Source organism: Petaurus breviceps, unplaced genomic scaffold (genome assembly GCF_028583685.1).
Source record: "Petaurus breviceps papuanus isolate PSGF00001 unplaced genomic scaffold, PetGlider_PUasm1.0 110, whole genome shotgun sequence".
Classification (NCBI taxonomy): Eukaryota; Metazoa; Chordata; class Mammalia; order Diprotodontia; family Petauridae; genus Petaurus; species Petaurus breviceps.
The window spans coordinates 97,705-114,625 of record NW_027185597.1 but is presented as its reverse complement, the minus strand read 5'-3'; the positions used below and the strand labels follow the sequence as shown (position 1 = coordinate 114,625).

General features: G+C 39.3%; 1 pseudogene; it reads left to right on the top strand.

Annotated features, from left to right (window-relative positions):
• Positions 1 to 11,241: 11,241 nt before the first annotated feature.
• On the top strand, positions 11,242 to 12,077 carry LOC138156819 (olfactory receptor-like protein OLF3; annotated as a pseudogene).
• Positions 12,078 to 16,921: the final 4,844 nt, after the last annotated feature.

The following is a 16,921-nucleotide window of genomic DNA, read 5'->3' as shown; positions in this document are numbered from 1 at the left end:
GGGGAAGTCTAATGGATTCTTGAGCTACTGTCTGAGTCCAGAGACTTGTGACTTCCTCTGAGTTCAAGGAGTCAAGCTATGTTGGAGTCTGGACTTGTTGACTTGTTCGGATCTGGGAGGGTGCAAAGTCCCCTCTGGACAGGTGTGCCATATCTTTCCCCAAGAAGAATATTTGGCAATCAGTATCAAGCAATATTGCTGTATCTCCCACAAACAGTCTGGGCTTGCAGGAAGCAGCCTTGGTAGTCAAGGTCTTTTGCTGTTATCTATTTTTAGCTGAGTGCATCCCTAAGAAACTGGTGATCCTAAGTTCACTTGTGAAACTTTCCATGTATAAACCGGAAAGATATATAATCAACTATACTACTCCAATCAACCAGCATTGTTATCCAACTATACTCCCCTAGCCCAATTCTCTTTAGTTCACCATCTGTCCGTCAAGGTCAGTTGCTGGCAGAACAGGAAGAGCACAGAGGGAGAGAGAGGCAGAAAGGGGGATGGAGGACACTAGAAAGAACGAGCCCACTGGGCATTGATTGGGCTGTATTCATTGGCAATTAAATATAAAATAACTGACAATCGTTATGGAGGAGCTATTTGCAAATATCCAAAAGGCCTCTCAGCTTATGTCTATCATTCCAAAATGTATAGCCTAACATTCCTTTTTCTTTGTGGGTCTAATGCTACCTGTTCCATAATGAATTTATGTTTGTATTCCGGTTACTTTTTTTTAACTCCCTGTCTCTAGAGCAAAAAATAGGATTTTTTATTCCTTAGGAACCTGAGATGGGGATGCAGTCAAAACTCTGGGAAACCTTGTTCTATTGAGAAGACAGCCAATCTCAGAATAATCAACTGAGAGCAAATCAGCAGGACACATAAAGGCCTGGAATTGATGAAAACAGCCAGGCCCCATGGCCTCAGACTAGCAATGCCTAGATACCTGCTATTCTAGACAAAAGAGTACAAAATATATACAATGTTCTTTTCTTCAGCAAGAGAGAGTAACTGAGGAGGTGGGAGAGTGGATATCAGAAAAGATTCATTACCTGAAATGCAGGCCAGTCTTGTGTTACAAAATAGAGAGTAGTTTGGGTGTGAGCATCCTTATTGCCCTGATGGTCCTTTGTACCTTGTAAATGACAATGCATACCCATTTATGTAGGATTGCTTGAGTGAAGATCAGAAAGTCAAGTTACATAAAATGGTCATTCCCTTGGATTATAAACTCCTCGAGGTCAGGGACCGATTTTTGCCTCTTTTTGTATCCCCGGTGCTTAGCACAATGCCCAACACATAATAGGCAATTCACAAATGTTTATTAATTGATAGCTCACAACATAATAGGACAGGTTGTTGGTTGCCAGGGTATTGCATATTTTATAGATGGCTATTAAAAGTCATCATACCTAAAGGCTTATAAAAAAACTATGCATTTTAAAAAGATCTTTTTTTTTTTGTCTGGGGCAAAAGTAGTTAGAGTGTGGGGATGGGGGTAGGTGAACAGTTTTAATTTGACTGTAGTAAGGGACACTGACGACACAGGAGGCTGGGGAGGAAAGTCAGATCTGGGAAAGGCTATGGTGAAAGGACCTTGGGTGATGGCAGTGTGGACTTAGGGAAGACCACTAGATAAGAAGTAGAGATCATGGGCACTAAGGGGAAGAGGCAGTACAGTCCTGCATCATAGGGACATGCCTACCTGAACACTGATTCTTTATTTCTCCTCTGTTAGTTTTAGATTTCATACAGTTGTGTCATCATATGAGTCTAATGATTGGTGGAAACAAGAGTATCTCTTTAATGTCAAAATTAGTAGAAATGCTTGACTCATATTTTCTGTCTTAGAAAGCAAAATAGCACCGTTAGCCATAGGGGAAAAAAACTAGTGACATCTCTACACGTTCTTTACCTCAAAATATCTCTGCATCCCCATATTGATTAAACTACAGCTCTGGAGAAGATTTCTTAAGTCCACAAAGGGAATGTAAAGAATGGTGTATTTATAACTAACAGGTAGATAAAAAATGATTATTGTCTATAAAATTATATTTATTTTTTAACTCTTCAAAGATGATGTATGTATGTCTCTTATTAAAACTGATTCAACACCAGTAGAACGTTGGCATCAAGATGAGGCCTTTGCTTTCACAGGAATATTAAATCCATTAAAAGAACTTAGTAACTGCTCAAAGATAATTCAGGCCCCTATCTTCCTGTTTGACTCTAGGCTCAACTCTGTTTGTGTAGGTAGTGAATAGAGGACATAGACAGTGGATATAGGTGCTGGACCTGGAGTCAGGAAGACCCTAGTTCAAACCTGGCTTCAGACACTTCCTAGCTATGTGACCCTTGGCAACTCAACCTCTGTCCATATTAGTCTCCTCATCTGCAAAATAGAGCTAATAATAGGCCTACCTCATATGGTTGTAGTGAGATATTTATTTGGAATGTGTTTTGCAAACCCTTAAAGTACTATATAGATGCTACCTTTTAGCATTTTCATGGTGTAATGGGAATGTATTATGTTATTGCCATCTTTCTAAGATTGTATTGTGTAAGATCTTCCCTGCCCCAAGGCCCTTTGATAGGCTTAAGTGCACCTGGAGCCTTAGGTGGGAGGCTTGTTTTTCAGGAGATACTTTGTGATTGGGCAGTGGGTCAAGAGGGTTTTTACATTCTCTGAGCCAGCAGAAGGCTATATAAACCTTGATGTAAGGCTTTGCTTTGGGGCTCACTTTGAGAAGTGTTGTGTGATTTGGCCAGATGAGACTCTGGGCAGATGTTGAGAGCCCCATCTGTCTTTGAAAAAACCAGATGTTGATGCTTCCCTCTCTGGTAACTGACTAGGTATGGATGTAATGGTTGGACAGTTGGAGGCCCATCTGCTTGATCTGTTTGTTTCTCTGTCTTCTTGTAATTTCTACTTGTAACCTCTGTATACTCTGAAGTTCGGGGTGTATAATGTAATGCCAAAAGAAGGCAACTTCCCAGGTTCAAAATACCAGCATAGGTGCTCTCTATTTTATTCAGTGACAAACCAAGAACAGAGAAGATCAAAACATGACATCATTCAAAATACAGCATTTACTAAGCGTGATTAAATAATCTCCAAGTACTACCCCACCCCAGGACCTTCCAATCATTCAATCAATTACAAAGTCCCTGTTCTAAATACTTCTCCACCCCTAGGCTATACCTTCATTTGGTCCACCACAAAACCCCTCTTCTCAAATGGAGATTAGTTTCCAAACATAAGTAAAATACCTTCATTTGTCAATCACAGAGCACAATAAGGTCAAAAGTTCCCCACCCCTGGATCACAATTGAATCTACCCCAGAGTTACATCCAGTTTAAACACAGCACTTAATACCCAAATGGAGGTCTTTTCTTCATCTTGACACAAGGCAAGTTCTCAGCAATCTTAGTTCCTGGGGAGACAAGGCTTAGCAAAGCCACAAGATACATTGCCAATCCCTTCATGAATTTATCCTCTGTCTGTAGAACAGTCCTAGAACCCCTGAACACATTAGCAAAGCCCTCTCCCAGGATTTCTGTAAACATACAACAAGAAAATCCTTCTTCAGGGCTTCTGAACCAACAGAAAGGCTCCCAGACCCCTGCAACAACAGCACTGTCCTTCACCAGTGGACAGTATTCATTCTGTCTGCAGGACAGTCTCCAGACCCCTGCAACAACAGCACTGTCCCTCACCAGTGGACAGTATTCACTCTCTGTCTGCAGGACAGTCTCAGGGCTTCTTAGCGAACAGCCAGGTTCCAGGACTTCTTCAACAAAAGGACTGTCTTTCACCAGTGGACAAATCTGGCAAAACAACATCAAAACAGACAGACAAAGTACCAGCAAAACAGCCATGTCTCCTCAGTCCTTGGCAGCTCAGGGGGCAGGTCTCAAAAGTCCAGGGCAATTCAAAGCGGCCACCAGCAATTCTCTTAGTCTCTCTCTCTCCACGAGGTGCTGCTTCCAAAAAGATCTTCCGCCTCTCTCTAGTGTCTCTCCAAATCTACATCACCAGCTCCTCCCAGTTCAGGACTTTCTTTTCACATCAACAAGCCTATCCCACAGGTGGGATTAACACACTCTGGGTTTTAACACAATCAATTTGAAAACCAAGCCAATACAGGGGAATCTTTAATTGCCATTACTATCACAGGGTGCTGACTTTTTTTCCCTGAACTAGGTAAATGATATGTTTGATTGATTAAAGCAAGATTGTTAACCCATTTTGAGTGGCTTTCCTTTAGAAAAGCAGATCTAAGAACCTGTGTTGGCAGCCACCTTGGGGATGCTGGGGTGCTTGCTGCTACACATGGTTTTAGTTATGCAATATGGCTATAAATCATAAGCTACTACAAACTCCAAGGAATCAAAATCTTTCCAATGATATTGGAGAGACATATAGCAGGTATAAATTAGCCACAGAATATTGTTAATAGAACTCAATATTGACAATATTTATGATTCAGAAAAGAAAGTGAAATATATCAAAGAGATTAAGATGAATTTAAAAGGAAATTAACTGATCATGTAGCAAGAGCAAGGGACAATAGGTGGATAGCTCTTTTGCTTGGGTTAGGTCTATATAACTTCAAAATATCTAGAGGAAGGTCCCTGTCACATTGAGTGGACCCCTCATGAAGAATTTATTGGAGGAAATGGACAAGAGTTGCAGAGGATGAGAAAATGTGGATGGGTTCCATTATGAACCATAGGAGGAAATATCTTCAACTATAAGAACATATCCATCAATATAGGGAAATCAGAGGATCATTTGTAAATGACAGATTTATTGTACTTGTTCTCTTAATTCAACACATATCTACTGAGGCCAAGTATGTTCAAGGCTTTGTGATGGGTGGATTTGCTTTCTTGAATTTAACATTGATGTTGTTGGTAAACTTATTCTTCATGGATAATTCAGAAGTCTGTTTTGGCCCAGTTCTGGTCCTCATTTTGAAAATCCCAAATTAATTGAGTCAAGATCTCCCACTGGATCACACATCCTCATCCCCCAAAGGAGTCTTCTCAGGCCTCATAAATTCCACTAAGTTGTCTCCAGGTATTCTATTCCCTTATGTAGACCTTCCATAATCAGGAAATATCATGAAAGTTACATTGACAGATTTGACCACATTTTCTTAGACATAAAATTTGTAAGACAGGAAAGGATGAATCAACAGAGAAGGTCAAACAGATTCAGTTGTATAGATCTATTGACATTAGGAATTAAAGGAATGATGTAACCAGCAGCAGAGGACTGGCAAGCATTGATTAAAAAGCATTCAAAGCTATTTGAAAGACAGGTTTATGACATGCAAATTGATAACACTTTTATTAGTCAAAAGAGCTTGAAATTTTCATCCCACATAGGGGAAAAATCACAAAATCAATGGTAGTCCCTTGGTCACATCCCAGCTGGAGATTACAGTCCAACTATATTAATCTGTTCCCCAAGCCAGGATGGTCTCCACTATTATGGGAATGGGAATTTAAAGATCTTCCCTGCCCCTTAATAGACCTAGAGGAGTTTGAAGACCTCTCCTGCTTTTAAAGTAAACTCTTCCCCCTAATATGTTGAATGTAATCATATGGAGCCTGTGGTGGGAGGAGTTTGCTGAAGGGAAGCAGAGCCCAGAGGAAGCTGGGAGGCTGAGCTAGTGATATGGTGGGAGAAAGAGGTGCTCAGGCAAGGAGATAGAGAGGTTTGTGAGTAAATATTTATCTAGTATTGGTTTGTGGGAAGGCTGTGGCTCCCTTTGTTATTATGGTTTCTTAATATCTTTGGTATTATGATGGAATCAGGATTTGGGATTCAGTTTTCTGGTGTCTAAATAAGTGTTTCAGTTCTGTCCTCTACCTGGAGAATCTGTTATATTCTGTGACCAAATGTCATGCGATATTTATATCACAGTCTTTATCGTGATCATAGGCACTGTAAATATTGCATTGGCACTACATGTACCTACAGCAATGCTGAAAAACTCTCTTTCCTTTACTCATCTCATCCAAGGACTTGAAGCCCCTTCTTTTGACTAGAGGCTTAGCAACATAACTTTTTATTGCAACCCTCTTATATCTTTGACCCTCCTCATAATAATCACAATATACTCTCAGATATGATACTTTAGTAAAAAAAATATGTCAGATTTTGGAATGAGAGGGCCTGGGTACAAACACTGACTCTGCCACCTTTGTGACCTAGGGCAAGTAAAATCCTCTTTGGTAACTCATTCGTAAAATGAAAGATTTGGACAAGATGATCTCTGTTTTCTCTTTTGACTCCAAATCAATGATCTTATGATTTATGAAATGGAAGAGACAGTTATGGTATATAACTCAATTAGGCCTTTTCTACTAAATCTTTTTTTTAAATTTCATCCTTATCTTATTCCTCTTATCAATCTCAATAGTGAATGTCCCAAACCATATCCTTTTTCTCTTAATTTCATTCAAACCACAAACTTGCATGCTGAGAGCAGATAATATGACCACCAACTTGAAAATATTGAGACCATTCAATGAAAAACTTCCCCTGCACACTATCTGTTTTATGCACATATACTTTCTTACTCTCCCTATCAGTAATCTAAACCAAGTACTTATTACTATGTCTTGGCTGTTATTATATTAATAGATATCCCCACCTCTACCATAGCCCTCTGCCACTCCATCCTCCATACTAGAGTTAAATAAAATCATTGTCATGCTTAGATCTTGTCATGTAACTCCCCTTCTCAGAAAGCTTCATGGCCTCCCCAGTAATGTTAAAAGTTTTTGCCTGGCATTTCAGGCCACTCTACCTTTAAACCTTATCTGATATACTTCATTTATACATTCTATTTCTTTTGAATGGGACTGTCTTTTGTCTCCTAACCACTTTTTCGCTTTTTCATGTCTTTACACACATTGTTATTCCCCATGCCTAAGGAAGGGTGAAGTAAGCAAATACAACCCCACAAGCACCATTGAGACTTTGTGGGATAGAACTCATGACTAGACTATGACTGCAAAATGACCTATTGTATTTAAAAAAATAGCACTGTATAGGAAGATTTACTTATATGAGGAAATCAATGAACCAGATTATAGAAGTACATTAGAGGACATTTGAGAATCACATTTTCATAGAAATATACTGATAATAACTTGGGAGTAAGACAAATAAGCTCTGGAAATATTTGTGGCCACTCAAAGAGAAATAATTCAGATTTTTGCTTTTTTGTCAGATTTCAAACAAGGAAATCTTTCTCAGGCAAGAGACACCACTCACATGTGTGAGGGAGAAAGGGCATTTAAGCCTGTAGTATCCATATTTTAAATAGGTGTTAGTGAGTGAAGTTATCTTGTAGATGGAGAGTCATGGGATTCTTGCTCCCTGGACGTGCTTTTCCTGTCCAGAGTTGGCAGATGTGATGACATTTTCAATAGGAGGAATCATTAGGACTCAGATAACCAAGTGATCAATTAACAAGTATTTACTAAACACTTACTGTGTGTGAGGCACAAGGGATAAAATTACAAAGAAGGAGACAATTCCTACTCACAATAAACTTATGTTATAATGGAGAAACAAGAAGCACATATAATAGATACACACAGAGCATAAATACAGCTAATATATACGAAATAAATTCAAGATGGTTTGGGAAAGAAGTTGAAGTTGGTAAAAAATGGTGCTTGATGCTTATCTTAAATGAAGAGGGGGTTTCTTGAGTCTAGAGAGAAAGATGGAGTACATTCTAGACATGAACACCATCTAGTAAAAGACATGAAGACAAGAGGTGAAACATTGAATATGAGGAAGAGAGGAGGCCAGTTTGGTCAGGGAGGAGAACAGGGAAGGAGCAGTAATGGCCAAAGAGATGAAAAGATAGCTGAGGCCAAGCTTTGCAGGGCTTTAAAAACTGAGCAGAGGAGTATATATTTTATCCCAGGGGCAATAGAAAAATGCTGGAGTTGATTGATTAGGGGAGTCTCAGATCTATAGTTAAGGAAAATTACTTCAGTAGGAGTATGTAGGATGGACTGGAGTAATAAAACACATAGAAAGATCAATTAGAAAATTGCTGCAAATATCTTGGAAGAGGTGAATAAGGTGGTAACTGTGTGAATGTCAAGGAGGCAGATGCTCTAATCTATCTCCTTTTCTCCTCCTTCTAATAAATTATTCTCTCAGCTCTTAATTTTTAGATGCCATCCTTTCATATTCAGCTCATCCTGTACACTCTGTCTATACATGTATATACATATGCATGCACTCACATATATATTTAAACACACATACACCCTCCCATACATACATATATGTGTATATAAAAACATATGAATACATACAAATATACATGCAAACATACACATATATATTCACTTCAACTATCCTTATACTTAGAAAAGTCTTATGAGTTACAATGATCATTTTTTAATGTAGGAATGTAAATAGTACAACTTTAATAAATTCCTTATGATTTCCTTTTCCTGTTTACCTTCTCATGCTTCTCTTGCTTCTTGTACTTGAAAGTCAAATTTTCTGTTCAGCTCTGTTTTTTTTCATAAAGAATGCTTGGAAATTCTCTATTTCATTGAATGACCATATTTTCCCCTAAAACATTATACTCAGTTTTGCTGAGTAGGTAATTCTTAGTTTTAATCCAAGCTCCTTTGATCTCTGGAATATCATATTCCAAGACCTTTGATCTCTTACTGTAGAAGCTGCTAGGTGTTTTGTTATCCTGATTTTGTTTCAACAATACTCAAATTGTTTTTGACTGCTTGCAATATTTTCTCCTTGACCTGGGAACTCTGGAATTTGGCTATGATATTCCTAGTAGTTTAATTTTGGGGATCTTTTCAGGAGGCTATTGGTGAATTCTTTCCATTTCTATTTTGCCCTGTGGTTCTAGAATATCAGGGCAATTTTTCCTTGAGAATTTCTTGAAAGATGATGTCTAGTTTCTTTTTTTGATCATGCTTTTCAGGTAGTCCAATAATTTTTAAATTAAATCTCCTGGATCTATTTTCCAGGTCAGTGGTTTTTCCAATGAGATATTTCACATTGTCTTCTATTTTTTCATTTGTTTGGATCTGTTTTATAGTATTTTGATTTCGCATAAAGTTATTAGCTTCCATTTGCTCCAATCTAATTTTGAAGGCATTATTCTCTTCAGTGAGTTTTTGAAATTCCTTTTCTATCTGGAAAATTCAGACCTCATTGGCTTTTTGGAACTTTTGACATTTGAGTTAGTATATTTTTTAAGGTGATGTTTTCTTCAGTATTTTTGGGGGTCTCCTTACGCAGGCTGTTCACTCACTTTTCATGATTTTCTTGCATCATTCTCATTTCTCTTCCCAATTTTTCCTCTACTTCTCTTACTTGATTTTCAAAATCCTTCTTGAATTCCTCATGGCCTGTAACCAATTCATATTTTTCTTGGAACCTTTTAATGCAGGGATTCTGATTTTGCTGTCTTCTTCCTGTTCCATGTTTTTACCCTTGTGTCACCCAAAAAAGGATTCTATGGTCTGATGGCGCTTCCTCTGTTTGCTCATCTTGCCAGTCAATTACTTGCCTTTTGAGCTATTTTCCAGGATAGAAATCTGCTTCTGGAATGGAGAGAGCTTTGTCCCAAATTACTGGGGTTTTTGCAGCTGCCACAGCTATTAAGAGTGTCCACTCTCTACAGCCCCTGCCAGCTCTGGCACACTAGCCCTACACCCCAGGACCACCACTCAAGACCATGATCCAGATCCAAAGAGGTTAAAGCAAGAGTGATTACCCTCTGAATGTTAGGTTTGTCCCCGTACTATCTGCAGGCCAGGAGCTCTGGAGGCAGCCACACTGATCAGCTACAGACACACCATCACTCTGCCACTTCTTGCCTTGGGGGCAGGGGCTGGACCATGCCCTTCTTTCCCCCTGTTTCAACAGAGTTCTCCATTGACCTTTTACTTTCTCTTTGGCGTTTATGGGTTGAGAAGTCTGGAAACTGCTACAGCTACTGGTGATTCACTCTCCTGAAGTCTGCTATGGCCGCTGCTGGTCGGGTCCACCTGGGGCCAGAACCATGTGGCTCATGAGGGACTGTGCTTGGCCTCCAGAGCACTGAGATAGATCCTATCTGTTGGCCTGCTGGGCTGCCTTCAGCAGGAGATTTGTTTCTTTCTGTCACTTTGTGGCTTCTGTATCTCTAAAATATTTTTAGAGTCATATTTAACAGGTATTAGAGTTGTTTGGACCATTTTATACTTGTGATAATATGGACAGCTAATTAATAAAGTTTGATAGGGATGAGAGGCACATTTCTGTTTTTCTCCTTCTCCAGGAAGTCCATAGTTATACAGGAGCAAGAAAAAATAGGGTTCTGAGATTCTCTATTCTAAGTTTAAGTTCAGTGACCCAGATTTCACTTGCCTGTAAAACAGGTCTTGCAAAACTGTTGGCCAATGAAGTCTTTATTCCCTTGCACATGTCATCCCTAGAAAATTTATTAATGATTTCTTTCTTCATACTTCTCTCCAAGATGGTTGTTTGGTTTTGAGGTTTTTTTTCCCCAGAATTTATCATTTGCAATCTTCCATACAAAATGGAAAAAGACATTTCAGTGACCACAAAGTTGAAAGGACAGAGAATCAGACTTTCAAATTCTGATAAGGAGAACAGAATGAAGTGCTTTAGGTAGCATGGATGTATTCCACTGGGGATTCTGTTTAGCTGGAGAAGAGAGGGGTGAGGATGATACAATTCCAACAGGAAAAAATGGGGGAATAGAAAAATCATACCAGGGGACAAAAAGGATCTTGGCAAGTTTTCAGAAATTTACATTTTCAGATACCATCCCTTGGGAACAAAATCAGTTCCCCCCCCCCCCCGAATGAATGAATGCTAGTTAGTAGTAAAAACTTGCAAAGCACTTATAATTTATGAGCCTCAATTTTTATCCACAGTGAAATGGAAATAATAGTTACTTAACTTCCTTCTGAAGGTGGTTATAAGAGAATTAATCTGCTACTACCCAAATTTGGTTTTTAAGTTGAAATATGCAAATGCTTTCCTTTCTTCTGAGGGTATATGAGTAGGGTTTGTCAACAATTTACAAGAAAATATGTTTTCTTCTAGAATGAGAGCATCACCACTCCATTATATTACTCCCTTCCTTATAAAACTACGATCACATGACTCAAAACCACTAGACGTGGGTGAATGAGTTCTAATGACTGGAAGAATGACTCTTTGTCCTCTTCCTGCTTTCCTTCTCATCCACCTGATCAGGCTGGGTGCCCAACTCCACACTTCCATGTACTTCTTACTTAGTATTCTATTCATTGTGGATATCTGCTACATGAACAGCACTGTCCCACAAATGCTCATCTACTTCCTGTCCTCACGGAAGTCCATCCCACTCCATAGCTGTGTATTTCAGTTGTATATCTCTTTGGGATTGGCTGGGACTGAGTTCTTTCTATTGGGAGCAAAGGCTTAAGATGATTATGTGGCAGTATGCTATCCCCTACCCTACAGAGTCATCATACATGGAGGGCTCTGGGCTGCTGGCTTCCTGAACTCACTCATGGAGTCAATAATTATTTTTTATTTCACCCTGTGTAAGAATGCTATCAATCCTTTTGTCTGTGAGACACTAGCAGTGCTGTATTGACCTCTGTGGACATTTCTTTCAACAAGATCATGGTGACTTTCTCAGGCTTCGTGGTCATAATGTTACCCTGTTGCTTGGTCCTGTTCTCCTATGCCCAGATTGTTAAAGTCATTCTGCATATCTGCTCTACTCGAGGACATCAGAAAGCCTTTGAGACCTCTACCTCCCATCTCACTGTGGTCTCCTCTACCTCCCATCTCACTGTGGTCTCCCTTTGCTTTGGGGCCACCATCTTCACCTACATGTGGCTGCACACCACTTCCACAGCTGAACTTGAGAAGATGATCATTTTATTCTATACTGTAGTGGCCCCTATGCTGAACCCTATGATCTACAGCCTGAGGAACAAGGAGGTGATGAGGGCCTTGAGGAAAGCACTGGGGAGAATCTCTGAAGAAAAATGAGGACCCCAGTGTTTACTCTATTCCACTCCAGGGATTAACTTCCCACTGATCACAAGAGCAGAAGGTAAATGAAGCAGTAATAATCATTTCCTTTCTCCTCAGACACCTAAAGAGATAGGCAATGGCGATCAGTGCTTCTTGTACTTTGTTCTTCAACTCAACAATTGTGGGTGCCTCCAATGTGTATAGCACTAGATAAGCAGCTGAGGAAGATACAAAAATGAATCCAATATAGTGCCTTGTTCTCATGGACCTTACTGTCTATTAGGGGGGATATGACATTTTCATATAGTGGGCACACCAGTTAGCACATGGCTTAAAGTGTCTGGGCTGCATTTCACCAGTGGCCCTCCTTTATGGGGAGACTGAGCAAAGCACAGATCCTTGTGATACAGCACATGTTGTGAACCCCAATTGGAGAGGAGACTTGAGGGAGTATCAGTCACATAGCTTGCAGGGCAGTTTGGTAGCACTTTGAAGAATAAAGAAGCAGGAAGTGGAACATAAAGATTGTTTCTGATTGGGAGGTATAATGTCCAGAAAGAGGAAGGTGATAGTTCCTAATCAGACTACACCTGGAATATTGAGATTTTATGAAAGACATTGATAAGGGCAGGGATGTACTATAGATCAATGGAAAAAAAAGCAATGGATTTGGAATCAGAGGATTTGGGGTCAAATAAATACTGGTTCTGTTACAGTAATAACTACCTGAATGACATCAAGCAAATCCATTAATCTCTCTGGGTCTTAGATTCTTTATCTATAAAAACAAAGAGTTTGAAATTGATAATCTCTAATATTGCCTTGGGGTAATGGGTGGTCCACTGCAAGTCATTTAGCCCTATTTGCCTCATCCTCCTGAGGCTCAAATCCAGCCTTGGACACTTACTATGTGACCCTGAGCAAGTCACTTGACCCTGTTTGCCTCAGTTTCCTCATCTGTAAAGTAAGCAGGAGAAGGAAATAGTAAACTACTCCAGTATCTTTCCCAAGGAAACACTAAATGAGTTCATGAAGAGTCAGACACAACTGAAATGACTGAACAATAATAATATTCCCCTAAAATCTAATTCTAAATAGAAGCTCCATGAAATAGTCGATAAAGAGCTGGTTTTAGAGCCAGAAAGACCTGGGTTCCAGACCTGTATCTAATAAATACTGGCTATGACCTCTTAATTCCCGCATGCAATTCTCTGAGGTGTGAGCCTTCATTGGTAGAAGGACTTTCCCCAATTTTCAATTTTTTTTCTTATCAAGAAACCAAACATTGAATGATTGAAAATTATCCCCATTTTTCCATAACTAGACTTTAGTAGAGCTATTAGATTTTCTATTTTGAAGTTTAAAAATTTTTATTGACAAGTATTTATTTTCTTTCCTTATCTCTCTCTCTTAAGGAAAGAAAAGAGAGGACAGGAGAAGAGAAGTGAGGAGAGGAGAGAAGGGAAGAGAAAAGCCCTTGTAAGAAATAAAAATAATCAAGCGAATACAAATTCCCTCACTTGCCATGTCCAAAATACATATGTCTCATTCTGCATTTTTAGTTTGTCATGTCTTTGTCGAGAGGTTGATAGCATGTTTCATCAATGGTCATCTGGAATTGTGATTTGTCATTGCCCTAATCAGAGTTCTTAAAGTCTTTCAAAGTTAATTTTTCTGTATAATGTTAGTTTTCATTGTATACATTATTCTCTTAGTGCTACTCACTTCATTCTGCATCAGTTTATAAAGGACTTTCCAGTTTTCTCCTAAATTGTCTATTTTGTAATTTCTTATAGCACAACAGTATACATTTATATATCATAACTTATTTAGCCATTCACCAAAGGTGGGTATTCCCTTAAATTGGAGTTTTGTTTTTGTTTGCTACTATAAAAAGAAATGCTTTGAATAATTTTGTGTATATACACACATATACATGCATGGGTCCTTTTAATTTTTTTTTTATCTCTTTGGGTTAATGACCTAGTAGTGATAGAATTGAGTCAGGGGTTATGCACATTTTAGTTACCTTTTGGGCACAGTTCCAAAATGCTTTTCAGATTGACTGGAACAATAGACAGTTCTATATATAGTGTATTAGTATACTTCTTTTCCTGCAGACATTGCAACATTAGTCATTTTCTTTTTTAAAAAATTTGCTAATCTGATGTGCACATGCTGGAATCTCAGAGATGCTTTAATTTTTACTTATTTATTAGTGATTTGGAGCATTTTTCATATGATTGCTGGTATCTTGGATTCCTTAATTTGAAAACTATCTATTTGATCATTTATTTATGGAATTTCTAGTAGAGTGACTTTTATGACCAAAAGTTTCCCCGTGACAGTAAAATAATAGGTTAAGTTATTCTTCCTATACTTTTGAAGACTGGCTTTTATGATCAAAGGTTTCCTTATGACAGTGAAGTAATAGGTTCAGTTATTCTTCCTATACTTTTGAAGTATACACTTTAGAGCATTCATAAACCAGTAACCAGAAGTCTGAAGGTTGACTTGACTCTTGAAGGTCAATAGGAAAGGGAAAATTAAGAGAACAATGACCATGCAGAATGAAGATACCTGATAACCATACTCCTCCAACCTGAGCTTGCATACCAGTTCTTCATAACACTATGTTCTGACACTGGCAGGGTTGTGAGAAAAAAGGAATAGAGACCTTATCAGATGTCTCCACTCACCACTATGTTGAGGATAACTCAGCTATGGAAAAGAGGAAACACAGCCTCCAAATCAAGCCCAACACATCCCAAACAGTGATCATTAGCACTTCCTGTGAAAGTTCATGGAGTCATGGGGCCAAGATAGTGGATATGGGGCAGTCACCCAGCTAAACTCTTCCAACATTCCCCTCCAAATGACTCTAAAATAATGACTCGAACAAAATTTTGCCGCAGTAGAGTCAACAAAAGTTCAGGGTGAGATATTTTTCCAGCCTAAGAAAACCTGAAAAGTTGGGAGGAGAAGCCTGTCCAGAATCCACACACAGCACTGGCAATAGCAAATATAGTAGCATCAGTAGCAACTTCAGGAACTCATAGCCCAGAGATTGCAAGGGAGTTGGCCAAGTGGTCAGAGAGAGATTATAGAAGACACTTTGCTGGCAGTAGGTAGAAATGGTGCTGATTATTTACTCCATTACTCATGTTCAGTTCTGGGTTAAGGTTTCAGGGCAGAGAGGAGCACTAATGGTTAGTCACAAGGGAACAGGGGTCCTGGTTACAATTCCAAGACAAAGAGGAATGGCCGTGGGTGCAGCTGCAGAGAATCAGGGGTCTTTCCTAAATAAAGACCAGGTCAAAAGGGGATCAGTGACCATACCTCTCTTAGGATAATACTACTTGGGCTAGACAAAAAATAGCATCAAATAAAAATGCTATTTGGGTCCAAACTCAACAAGAATTCCTGAAAGAAATAAAGAAAAAGATGAATAGCAGAGGAAAAACTGGGAGAAGAAACAAGGGTGTTACAAGAAAATTATGAAAAGAGAATTAACAGCTTGGTAAAAGAAGCACAATAAAAAATTCTCAAGAAAATAATACCTTAAAAATCCAATTGGTCTAACAATAAAAGAGGCATAAAATTACACTTAAGAGAAGACCTTCTTAAAAGGAAGAATTGGAAAAAAAAGCCAAATGGCAAAATACATACAAAATCTCATGGAGGAAATAATTATTTAAAAATTAGAACTGGGCAAGTGGAAGCTAATGACTCCATGAGACATCAAGAAAAACTAAAACAAAGCCAAAAGAATGGAAAAAGAGACTTCTGGGAGCCAAGAAGGTAAAGTAAGCAGTAAATCATTGTCACTCTCCCATATTCACCTCCAAAACCCCATAAAATAGCACCTCAGAACAAATTCTGGAACAGTGGAGTCAGTGGAAAGACAGGGTGAAGAGTTATTTTAGCTTAAGAGACTGGGATCAGCAAGAAAGGTCCATCTTACTCAGGTAAAAGGGGAGTGGATTCCAGGATTGGAATTGTCCCAGCAAGCCAGCAATAAGCCCCACCTCACCAAAGCTGTGGGAGATCTGAGTCCTAGTTTGGTAGAACAGGCAAAATGCCAACACCAGGAACCCCACACGCCCAGGTGCCTTACCATAGCCAGAGAACCAGAAGACTCCAGCTCTGAGAACCACCATGTTCTTTACTATAGCCCCAGGCAAACAGGAATCCTCCAGCAACCAGACCTCAAAGTGCTTGAGCACAGCTCTGGGCAAACAGACATCCTCCAGTGGCCAGACCTCCCTGTGCTTCAGTGTAGCCCTGGGAAAATGCAGAAACAACACACTGGGCCCCAGCACACACCAGGCACCAGCACTACGACCCCAGCTCAGCACCATGTAAGCTGTCAGACCCCTATGTCCTCCAGTAATGCCAGCCAACATTCCATCCTTCAGTGCAGTACTAGACACAAGGATCTCCCATGGACCTCAGGGCAACATCAGCACAGCATCAGGTAAATAGTCAGGGCCTGCAGTCACTGTCACAAGAAGACTGAGTCAGAGCCCCTTCTACCCTGTCAGGAGAGATCATATTTAAAGTAAAAGATGAGCAAAAAACAACAAAAGAATCTAACCATGGAAAATATTTTGCTGACAGGGAAGACCAAGACACAAACTCAGAAGAGGACACCAAAATCAAAACACCTATGGACAAAACCCCAAAGAGAAATGGAAAGTCCTTTCAAGGCCAGAAAGAACTCATGGAAAAGCTCAAAAAGGAACTTAAAAACAATAAGAGAGGTAAAAGAAAAATCAGGAAAAGAAAAGAGTGAATCAAGAGAATTTGAAAAAAAACAGTAAACAACTTGAAAAACTGCTTAAAATGGAAATGGTCAA